This window comes from Arachis ipaensis, chromosome B07 (assembly GCF_000816755.2).
Source record: "Arachis ipaensis cultivar K30076 chromosome B07, Araip1.1, whole genome shotgun sequence".
NCBI classification, from domain to species: domain Eukaryota; kingdom Viridiplantae; phylum Streptophyta; class Magnoliopsida; order Fabales; family Fabaceae; genus Arachis; species Arachis ipaensis.
In genome coordinates this window covers 4023158-4034529 of record NC_029791.2, presented here as the reverse complement: position 1 = coordinate 4034529, position 11372 = coordinate 4023158, and the positions used below count along the sequence as shown (strand labels likewise).

General features: G+C 30.3%; 1 protein-coding gene and 1 long non-coding RNA gene across 4 annotated transcripts in view; one reads left to right on the top strand and one right to left on the bottom strand.

Annotated features, from left to right (window-relative positions):
• The window catches only part of LOC107609547, a 65325-nt gene that overhangs the window by 20903 nt on the left and 33050 nt on the right, over positions 1-11372 (top strand). The gene's annotated exons all lie outside the window — the stretch shown is intronic.
• On the bottom strand, positions 5282-5920 carry LOC110264802. Its single transcript, XR_002351023.1, has 2 exons — positions 5681-5920; positions 5282-5564 (listed from the first exon to the last, which is right to left on the bottom strand). It is a non-coding gene; the product is annotated as an uncharacterized LOC110264802 (long non-coding RNA).

The window sequence follows — 11372 nt, the reverse complement described above, 5'->3', positions numbered from 1 at the left end:
TTATTATTGAGTGACTATATATATATATATATATATATATAAGAATTTAATGAATAAATTTATCATTATTTTTGTCTAAAAAATACAAAAAATATAATACAATATTATTGTGTAATTAATAATAATAATTATTTTATTTTATTTTATTTTTGGACGGAGGACTATTATGTCTAATAGAGAGAAAAGTTGGGGATTGATTTGTACATTAGTTTTTCTTGGGGACTAAAATGTCCGTTTTTAAAATATTTGGGGACTGATCTGGGTAATTACTCTGCCAGAAAATGAACTGGGATTGATTTGTCTGCCGGAGTAAAACCTTGGGGACTGATGTGTGTATTAATTTTCCTTGGGGACTAAAATGTCCGATTCTAAAATTCTCGGGGACTGATTTGGGTAATTACTCTCTTTATTATAATTATACTATAATTAGTATTTAAGTAATAATGCATAATTATACTAATTTAAGAAAATATCTTTATTTTTAGGAAGTACTATTTTCATGTAATGAAAGTACTATTCTCTCTTCTAAAATTATTTTTAGAAAAATATCTTTATTGTAATTATATTACAATTAGCATTTAATGAATAATGCATGATTATACTAATTTAGAAAAATATCTTTATTTTTAGAAAGTACTATTCTCATGTAATGAAAGCACTATTCTCTCTTTTAAAATTATTTTTAGAAAAATATCTTTATTATAATTATATTACAATTAGCATTTAATGAATAATACATAATTATAACTTAATGAAGTAGTACTTGTTAAAATCTATTAGAAATACAGGCTAAACACAAAACCCATAAAAGAAATGATATTAATATAAACAATAACACTTTCATAATCTAGTAACTACATTTTGTAAATGGTACTAAATATCATCAATTATTGTACTCTCTCTCTCCCCACAAACATATATCTGGCTATGACAAATCAAAACATGGTTGCTAATATTTACTTAGCCACTAGCAATATCTTGTGCTTTTGCTTTCTTTCAATATGTGATCCTTTTTAAACCTTAATTATTTGCTGTTCCATATATATGTTTTGTGTATCAGACGCTTCTCTCCCTCAATTAGTAGCCTCCATTCACACACACACATCCAAAAGGTCGTTTTCAATAGCCTCATATCAGTTTTATTTGCTTCATGCATGCAATTTTAATGTGTGTTTGTATATTAGTTATTATTAATATTTTTAATGATGTAAAATTATATTTAATGGTGTGTAATTACATATTTTTTTATGATTAAATATTAGATAAATTTTAATGAAAATGTTAATTCCTCGAACTTTTTCTGTCAAACTTGATCACTAAAAGTTTTATCTTAAAAAGTGAGTCAATAATAGGGACAAAGAAAAACATACAAGTGCAGTGGAGAGAGAGATTTATATTTTTTTCCCCTTAAGTTACATAGATCAGGTTGTCCCACTTAACGGTGTACATGAATTGAATTGGATAGGTGCAAATTCGGAATTCAATCTCATTTACAACACCATGTTGGATATTAAGATTTTAGAACACCAAATCCAATTATATATGTGCTGCATTTTATTTTTTAAAATATAGAAATTTCCTTTTAAATTATAAAAACATAATATTGGACATGTTTTACAAGCATCAAAATGAAAAAAAAAAATCTCATTTGTAAGACTATCAACAAAATGAACATAAAATAAAAGAGCAAAATATATATATATATATATAATCATTATTTATAAAAATATTAAATTAGCATGCGCATTTGAATAACAGCATACCGTGGGACTGGCACGTGCGCTATATGGCATCCATGTAAACTGGCAAAGAAAAACGAGTATTGTAATTCATTTAAGGTCTAGTAGAAAGTTGAAAAAAAAAAAACTTAACAATGCAAGTTTGATCACTAAAACACTCACATCTCCTGCCCGGAACTTCTACTGTGCGATTTTCGACCCCCTTTTCGCTTAATGTTGATTGATAATCGAACACCTGACATTCAAAATATACTACGAACAACGACAATAATATTTAATTTATATTATTAGACATGATGACAACCATAAATGGTAAGAACCTCGTCGTCGACGGCTAATGAAAGGCGTCAAACTTATCGAGCCTAAAATTCGAGAACTGTCAGAAGATTTATGACGGGAGGAACTACAATGGACCGGCTAACTTAACTACATTTCTGTTGGCCACACCTCACAAGTATCGGTATAACTACGAGAGAGCAGCGAATCCCCAGTTGTATCCGCCTATATCCTTTAATCTCACAACGTACAGTACCTAGTCACCGAATATGCATGCGTATACTGGATTTGTCACCAAAGAGCTGCATCAATAATAGTATCATGATGTACACCTTCGCGTACCTCCTTATTGTCTCCTCGTCTGCATTCTGTGGAAGGTCATTGAATGTCAATCCCATGCAGGTCAGCCACCATCAATGTATCGCTCGAAGTCCGTCAGGCATCCACTGACGTACTATCCATCAATGAAAAGGCCTAATTGGTATGCCACATCTTATAGCGTAATCGTGCACTTTCTGAATGACATGTGGAAGGTATATGTCTCCAGACGTCATCGCTCGACAAATGCACCAACCTTCTCATTGAGCCTTACGAGATGTGCTATGCCAGTCGTCTGCAGATATGGTATGATCCTTTCGTTTAGGAACATATCATTCTACCTTCTCATACTGATGATACATCAGTAAAGTTGCATGACGATTAAAAATTTCTCTCAGAACCATGGATATTTAGAAAACAAAAATTACATAAAATAGATAATTATAATAAAAATATAACCTGAACATAGTTAATCTAATATTTACGAATTAAATTAAAATAAAATAAATCAAATTAACTCAATTTAAATTAAATATTAACAGCACATAGTTAGTCTAATATTCTGGACGTAAAGCTAAACCTATACTATAACTAAACTTGTAGTGCCTCGTTAATATAATATTTAAGAATTAAATTTTTTAAATAAATTAAATCATGTTAAATCCTTGCTAATCCTCTGCTTCTTAGTTAATCCAACACTTGAAACCTAAATTAAATTAAATTCAATTAAATTCCAACAAAATTTCTAACCGCGTTAAACTTCTAACATTTAAATATTTACTTATAAATTCTAACCAAACATGTTATCACTATTCGTCCTAATACTTAGTTATACCTCATTCAACATGCATTTGTAGTTTCAATATTCGAACAAACTACTACCCCTAAATCAATAGTCTAACTAGTATTTGAAGTTTAAAAATTCTAATAACGCGTCTAATCAACTTCTAAGCAATTTAACATAACTAATAATTCTTTATTTCTTAAAGAAAATAAATGAAATTAAATTTCATTCATTAATTTTTTCATGGACACTACAGCAATATGGACAACTCCGTCCAACCAATAGATTCGATTCGGGTCGTCTATCATTTTCGCAGTTTGAATTTTGTAGTTTAGATTTTCTTAGTTTTTTAGAATTTTTTGTGTTAGGTGGATTTTTAGTTTGGTGAAATGTAATTCGAAACAAGTGAATTTAAATTCTATATATAGTGATATCGTAGCTAAATCGAATTAATTTGTATCGAATTACTACCATAACATGTCTCTGTATAAATCAAATTTAGTTCATTCGAATTACTATGTGCCACAATACCATGTACTAATTCGAAATTAGTTGTATTGAATTACTGAATTGGCTAATATCATAGAAATTTTGAATTTCATTCCGATATAAATCAAAGCTAGTTATTTTGATTTATATTATTTTTTACTAATTCAAATCAGATTGATTCGATTTAGTATTATAATGCATAATTCAAATTCAATGAATTTAATTTATATAGAATTATATACAAAAATATATATGTAACTTTATTTGATTTGAGACTTTTAATTTCATGTAATATTATAATAAATTTGGTTTATCAACGTGTTTTATCCTTAATTTAAATTTGTTCCTGTAAAAAAATTCATCAGGAATTATACAAAGGCAGAAAATTAACTATATATTCTAGGCAACAAGTGGCCGTCTGCGCATTAGTGAATAAGATAAAAAAAAATTTAAATAATATCCACTGCTAGAAATCCAAATAAATCAATGGGATTAAAAGTAATTTAGATCAAGCTAATACAAACAAAATTATATAATCTCTTTTGTTTTATTCCTCCTCTGATCCTCTGTGCTACCATTTTTGTCAGGTTTACCTTTTATTATTACTATTTTTGTCAACTAGCTTATATAATTTTGTTTACACTTGCTCCCACATGCCCTTTAACCCTTTCTCTGTTTTATTACATACATACATAAGCTTCCAACTTGATTTGATCATGTCTTTTTTCATTAACATTAATTTAATATAAACTGTATTGTGTGTGTATATAGTTTATACTATATAATATATTGTGACGATAAATATTTTATTTATTATGAGGTGTCTCAATCTTTACATGCCCATATTATATATATAGTGATAGATAACGAGAAAATGTGTTAAAATAAAACAGGTATACATAACTTATTGAAGGTCTATTAGGCACCCTGAAAATAATTGATTCCATTTTCTTTTTTTCTCGTGGAATTGGCTCATAAAAGATTCCAAAAGTTAGGCACTACCCCATTTTGCTAATGGCTAATGACTCATTAGTCCAATCCCATTATATGAAAAAAAGAAGAGTAACTAGTCATTTTAGATTAAATAAAAAAGTGTGGAATAAATCATTGAGAATAACGTGGCATGTTATCAATTAATGATAGTGGTATTTTAGAATTAATTTTTTTAAATAAATTAAATCATATTAAATTCTTGTTAATCTTCTAATGCCTAGTTGTTCCAACACTTGAAATCTAAATTAAATTAAATTCAATTAAACTTCTACAAAATTTCTAATCACGTTAAATTTCTAACATTTAAAACATTTACTTGCAAATTCTAACCAAATATGTTATCACTATTTGTCCTAATACTTAGTTATTCCTCGTCTAACATACATTTTGTAGTTTTAATGTTCGAATAAATACCATTCCTAAATCAATGCTCTAACTACTATTTAAAGTTTAAAATTTTTAATAACGATTTATTTTTTTAGAAAATAAATTAAATTAAAATTTATTCATTAACCTTTTCATGAACGCTACCAGTAATATGAGCGATTCTATTCAATCGATAAATTCGATTTGGATAATTTTTCATTTTCGCAGTTTGAATCTTATAATTTATATTTCGTTATTTTTTTATGATTTTTTGTTTTGAGAGAATTTGGTTTGGTAAAATGTAATTCAAAATAACTGAATTTAAATTCTATATATAATTATATCGTAAATAAATCGAATTACTACGGGCTACAAAATCATGTGCCAATTCGAAACTAGTTGTATCGAATTATTATGGACCGCTAATACCATGAGCATTTCGAATTTCATTCCTATATAAATCGAAACTAATTACTTCAATTTCAGCTTACGGTTTCAGATCGCTTGAGAAGAGGACCCTGCAACAAGTTTCTGCCAGAACATGAAGCAAGTTGACGCTTGATCTTCTCTAAGCTGTTTTCTGTGTTTTCAGCAGCTCGCTGTGGCATTGCAATTCAGCTCAGTAACACAAACAAGAACCAATTTTGAAACATAGAAGAATAGGGATATGGAAAGGGAAAGGGATTGGAAGAAGGCGAAGAAGAATAGAAGTTACCGGAGAAGAACCATTGGTGGTAGCCATCGGCGTAGATCAAGGCTCGTGTTCCAAAAGCTCAAAACACACAGAGGGTTTTTGCTTTTTGGTAATATTCCTGAGAAATTTCTCCTTTTTTTTTTCCTTTGAAATAAAATTGCCGAAATTTTAATTAAAAATTGAAAGAAATAAAAATAATGATGGGTATGACCGGTAGGTAATATTGTTGTGCGGACTTGCAGTTGCAAATGATGTGATGATAAATGGTTAAACTAAAAATTAATTAATTAATAATTAGGGAATTACGTTTTTTTTAACGTATTTTAGGTATAAACAAGTTTTCTTTTTATAAATATTTGATGACGTATATTACATCGACATAGTATATATTTTTCATAAATAACATTAGAAATGAATTTAATCAGATAATAATATATTAAATTAAATTAAACTTTATTTATAATGGTTAAATACTTAAATTTGTATAAAAACTAGGAGATAAATATTTCAAAATGTTCTTAAGTTATTTTTTTGGGACAATATTATTAAATTTATTTGTATTGCAAAAAATGCAAAACCAGTTATATTTTTACATTGGTCATTGAGATGTGGGCCTTGTTGTTTTTTCAGTTGGGCTATGATGATTTAAAATTTCACATTGGAGTCCAAAGAAGCAGAGTAGAGCAGATGCATTATATGGGCTTATTCCCTGTTTTAATACCATGGCCCATGGGCAAGGGCAGAGCAACTTTTGATAAGAAAGGAGTGACACTTCGTTGCAGAAAGGGAGCTAATAAAGAGACAGAAAGGCAACTTGGGTTGGTCGAGTGGTCAGCTCACTCGTCCGCTTAAGCAAGTGTCGGGGGTTCGAATCCCGCCTTGTGCATGCAGCAATTTATTGGCCAGTAGTAGACCCTTAAATGGAGCTCAGATCCGCGACGGATTAATCCTTAACCTGTCGGGTTGGGGGATACTGTTTGGGTAAACCAAAAAAAAAAAGAGACAGAAAGGGTTTTATAATAAGGGTATTATAGTAATTTTTTTATAAAAAATATTAATTTATATCAGTTCAAAATTTAATTTATCAATTTTTTGGCTAAACTAATTTTTCTGGTTTAATTTTAATAAAAATATCACAATTTAATTAATTATATGTGTTAAATTTTATTTTTTAAAAAATATCTTTAAAAAAATATATTTTTGATAGTGGTTTCCTTAAAGAAAACATGCAGAGAAATTTACAACTAAAATAGAAATATTGGACGTAGATACTTCCAAATGTTCTTAAATTTTATCTGTATTCCATAAACAAGTAAACATGCAAAACAAGTGATTCTGGTCAAGAAATTAAAACCTTTTTTTTTTTGGTCATGAAGAAATTAAAACCTTATTCTTAAGTCTATCATTGAGATATGGGCCTTGTTGTTTTTACTTTTAAAAAGTTGGGCTATCATGCTTTAAACGTCACATTGGAGTCCAAAGAGGGAGAATCCAGAGATGTTCGTGGTTGGTTGGAGTTGTTTGTGATATCTAGGGTTCGGGAGTTATTGAATTTGTGATTTTTTTTTTTTGGGGAAATTATGTATTGAGAAGTATTAGGGTGAGTAGATTTTGTGATTTATAATAATCAATTAATCATTAATAATATTTTTAATGATATAAAATTACTCATTAAATTAGCCATCAATTTCACCATTGGAACATATCACCTTCCTTGGCTTTCTTTTTCTATCAATTTTGATTGACCATTAATCACAAAGTTTTCTGCAGGGGTTCCATGCTTCTTCCCATGAAGTTGTTATTCTCTTCTTTATTTTAAAATGTAAAATGTTGGTAATATTCATGTCCTTGAATAACTCATCTTCACATCGAAAAAGATGTCAATCATGCATAATTTTTACTCTTCAAAAATGTACATGAGAGTTTTAAGAATATACTTAGTGAATGGTGTTTATTCTACAATTATTCGTGGGCAAAAAAGAATTGGTGTTTCAATGCTATTACAAAATCATCCCTTCATTTTGAAAAAAAAAAATGTGTTAAGAATAACAAACACATTTTATTTGGAATAATTTGTTTATGTTTATTTTAATGATTTTTCCTAACAAATGCCTGCCTTCTCCATATCCTGACCCACCCTACCAACCCGCTCAATCCCCTACAAAACCAAGTCAACTACAACAACTTCATGTCCTCATCTCTTTTGTCCTTTTTTGTCCTGCTTCTAGAAATTCTTTTAGATTATTATGATTGCTTTAACATGGTCCTCCAATTGTTGAAGTTGGTGACTTGGTGAATTTGACTATGTAGGTTCCAGAATCCAGTGCATTTCCACCACTTGCCCCACTTCAATGGACTTGTTATGTTCCGCCGGGAGGAGGGGGAGAGAAGCTAGATAAGATATTTGTAGGGGGCTAACTTTGTTTTTTTAGAATTATTATTGAGGTTGATTGAAAAATATTCATAAGGCATACGAGTAAAAAAAAAGTTCATCTTAAATTGATTAGTTAAGTACATAATTCTTTGACAATAAACTAATTTGGGTTGATCGAGTGGTCAGTTTATTTGTTCGTTTAATCAAATGTCGGGGGTTCGAATCCCGTTTTGTGCATGCAGCAATCCATTAGCCAGCGACAGACCCTTAAATGGAGCTCAGATTCGCGACGGATTAATCCTTGACCGATCGGGTTGGGGGATACTGTGAAAAACTCAAAAAAAAAAAAAAAATCTTTGACAACAGGAGTTGCCTTTTTTTTAGTGACGGCGAAGAAAATAAACAACAAAAAAAATGCCTCTAATAATTTGTAGTGCGCACTTAGATATACCTTCTTTATTTTTTGTGTGCTAAATATGTGTATTATGTTAACCAAAGTCAACCGAAAAAAAGTGGTTAAATCAAAAGAAGAAAAATTAGCAATATACTAGTATAATAGTCAACACAACCAATACTAATAACAACGAAACAGTTAAGGGCCGTAAAATTAATCTATGAATCGTGCACATGTTGTTGAGTTATTGCATTTGCATATTAGAATGTATTACGAATAAGGTATTTATTTGACATTTATTCCACACACGTATTTAACTAAGGACATTAATAATCCGGAAAGATCAATATATATACAATGGTCTTCATTGGATGAAGATTAATAGATCTTATTTATTAAATTATATATATAGATGGTGCATATAGAGATATGACCATTGAACTGACTCACTTTGAGAATTCCTAATGGTTATAATTACTGCATATTTGTCAATAGAATATTCTCAAGATGAACATGGTAATAGAGTTTCCTTTGACCTGCGACTATCATAGTAATTAACAATGTATTTATTATACTTTGATTCTGGACACCTAATACCCTAGGGTGCTAGTTGAATGGATATTAGGTATGATTTAAATACTTGTAGAATTAATGATTAGTCAATAAGGAATCCGTCAACTCTCGGTAAAGAGTTTGAGCTCTATGATTATAATGAATGAGATGAATAAAACCTTGGTCAAGGGGATTGAATGAATGAAGAAATAAGTTTCTTAGGTCATTCACAGTTCATTATAATAATGGTAACAAGTTAAAGTTTGACAATTAAACCATACTCTAAGAGTTAACCAAGAGCTGGAAAGATGGAAGGAATTATACTTTGTTCTTCTAAGGTTCTTAGTAAAAATATATTACTTCATACTATCAGGTCGTTGAGGAGTGTTGCTAGACGCCAACCTTGATTAGTAAATTTAGTATGACTAATTTACTACCCACTTAGTATTGAACCTATGGGGTCACACACTAACGAATGTTCTAATCTTTGCTGTAGAATTATTTAATTATTATTTTGATTTGATAAAATAAATAATTATATTAAGTCAAATAGAATATTATTATATTCTTTGCTAGCACCAAAAATATAATAATAATATGATAATTGAGAATATTAAATGAGATTTGAAAATAATTAGTTATTCTATTTCTGAATTTGAATTATAAATTTGGATGAGATCCAAATCGATTATGTTTTAAATTGTTATGATATGATTCATAAAATTTGAAGGATTCAAATTTGGAATTTCAAGATATGATTTAAATTTGAATTGAGAATCAAATTTAAAATCATTAACAAATCTCATACTATATATATGTATGTCAAGAGTAGAGGCATCACATAAAAATGAGAGAATAAAACACAAGGGTTTTATTCTTTTACCTCTACGCACATAAATGTATGTGAGCCTAATTCTTGGAGAAGAATTTTATGGCATGCAAAGAGTTGCAAGAGGTTTCTCAATTTAGATCAGATGTCCATTGGTCAAGGAGTTGACAGCAAAGGTTGGTCTCGGTGTGGATACGCATAGCGCCTTCGTACCATCGAAGGAGAAAGTGATTTTTACTAGCGTACACAGGTATTTAGATCTGATCTATATCTATATATTATTATTGGAATAAAGTTTAAGCACAAAAATAGATCTTTAAGGATTACTTTCTTTTCTTCCACTGCGTGTTATGAACACATGGTAATCCTTCAAAATACTTTTAAATTTTTGACATCTTTAAAAGTTAGATGGATCAGTCCTTTCATTCAAATGCCTCCGTCAGACTCAGCAAAAAAATCTGGCTTGGCTCCCATAATACTTGTCACGCGTACGCGTGGGTTACGCGTACACGTCGCCTAGTAGACTTCCTTCTCACGCGTATGCGTGTGTCACGCATATGCGTCGCTATGAATTTAGCAAATCTTCATTTCTTCATGAATTCTTCACTTTGCATGCTTTTTTTCCATTTTTTTCAAGTCATTGTTGCCTTCAAAATTTTAAATCACTCAAACAAACATATCAAGGCATCGAATGAGAGAAAAGTAAATTAAATTTACTATTGGCCACACCTCACAAGCATCGGTATAACCACGAAAGAGCGGCAGATCCCCAATTGTATCCGTCCAAGTCCTCTAATTTCGCAACTCATGGTAGCCACCAGATATACAGGTGTGTATCGAATTTGTCACCAAAGAGTTGCATTGATAATAGCATCATGATGTATGTCATCGCGTAGTCGCGTACCTCCTGACTGTTTCTTCGTCTGCATCTTGTGGAAGGTTACTGAATATCTCTTACATCCAAGTGCACTTCACAGTGAACTTGTCAATGCAGTATAACTCGTCAAACCAATCCCATGCAGGTCGCCTGCCATAAATGTATCGCTCGAAGTCCGTCAGACATCCGTTGACGTAGTGTCCATCGATGGAAAGACCTAACTGGTACGCTACATCCTGTAGCGTAATCGTGCGTTCTCCGAATGGCATGTGGAAGGTATGCGTCTTCGGACACTATTGCTCGACAAATGCACTGACCAGCCGTTCATCCAATCTAAACTAGTGATTGTTGAGCCTCGCGAGATGTGCTAAGCTGGCTGTATGCAGGTACGGCATAATCTTATCATCTAGAGACATATTGTGCTGTCTTCTCATGTTAGTGATACATCGGTGGGGTTACATGACGATTACACAATTCTCTTAAAACCATGAATATTTAAAAAACAAAAATCAGGTAAAATGAATAATTATAATAAAAACAACCTGAGCATAGTTAATCTAAGATTTACGAATTAAATGAAAATAAATTAAATTAAATTAACCCTATTTAAATTAATATTAACAACATATAGTTAATCTAATATTCAGAAAATAAAGCTGAACTCTATACTATAACTAAATTTGTAAT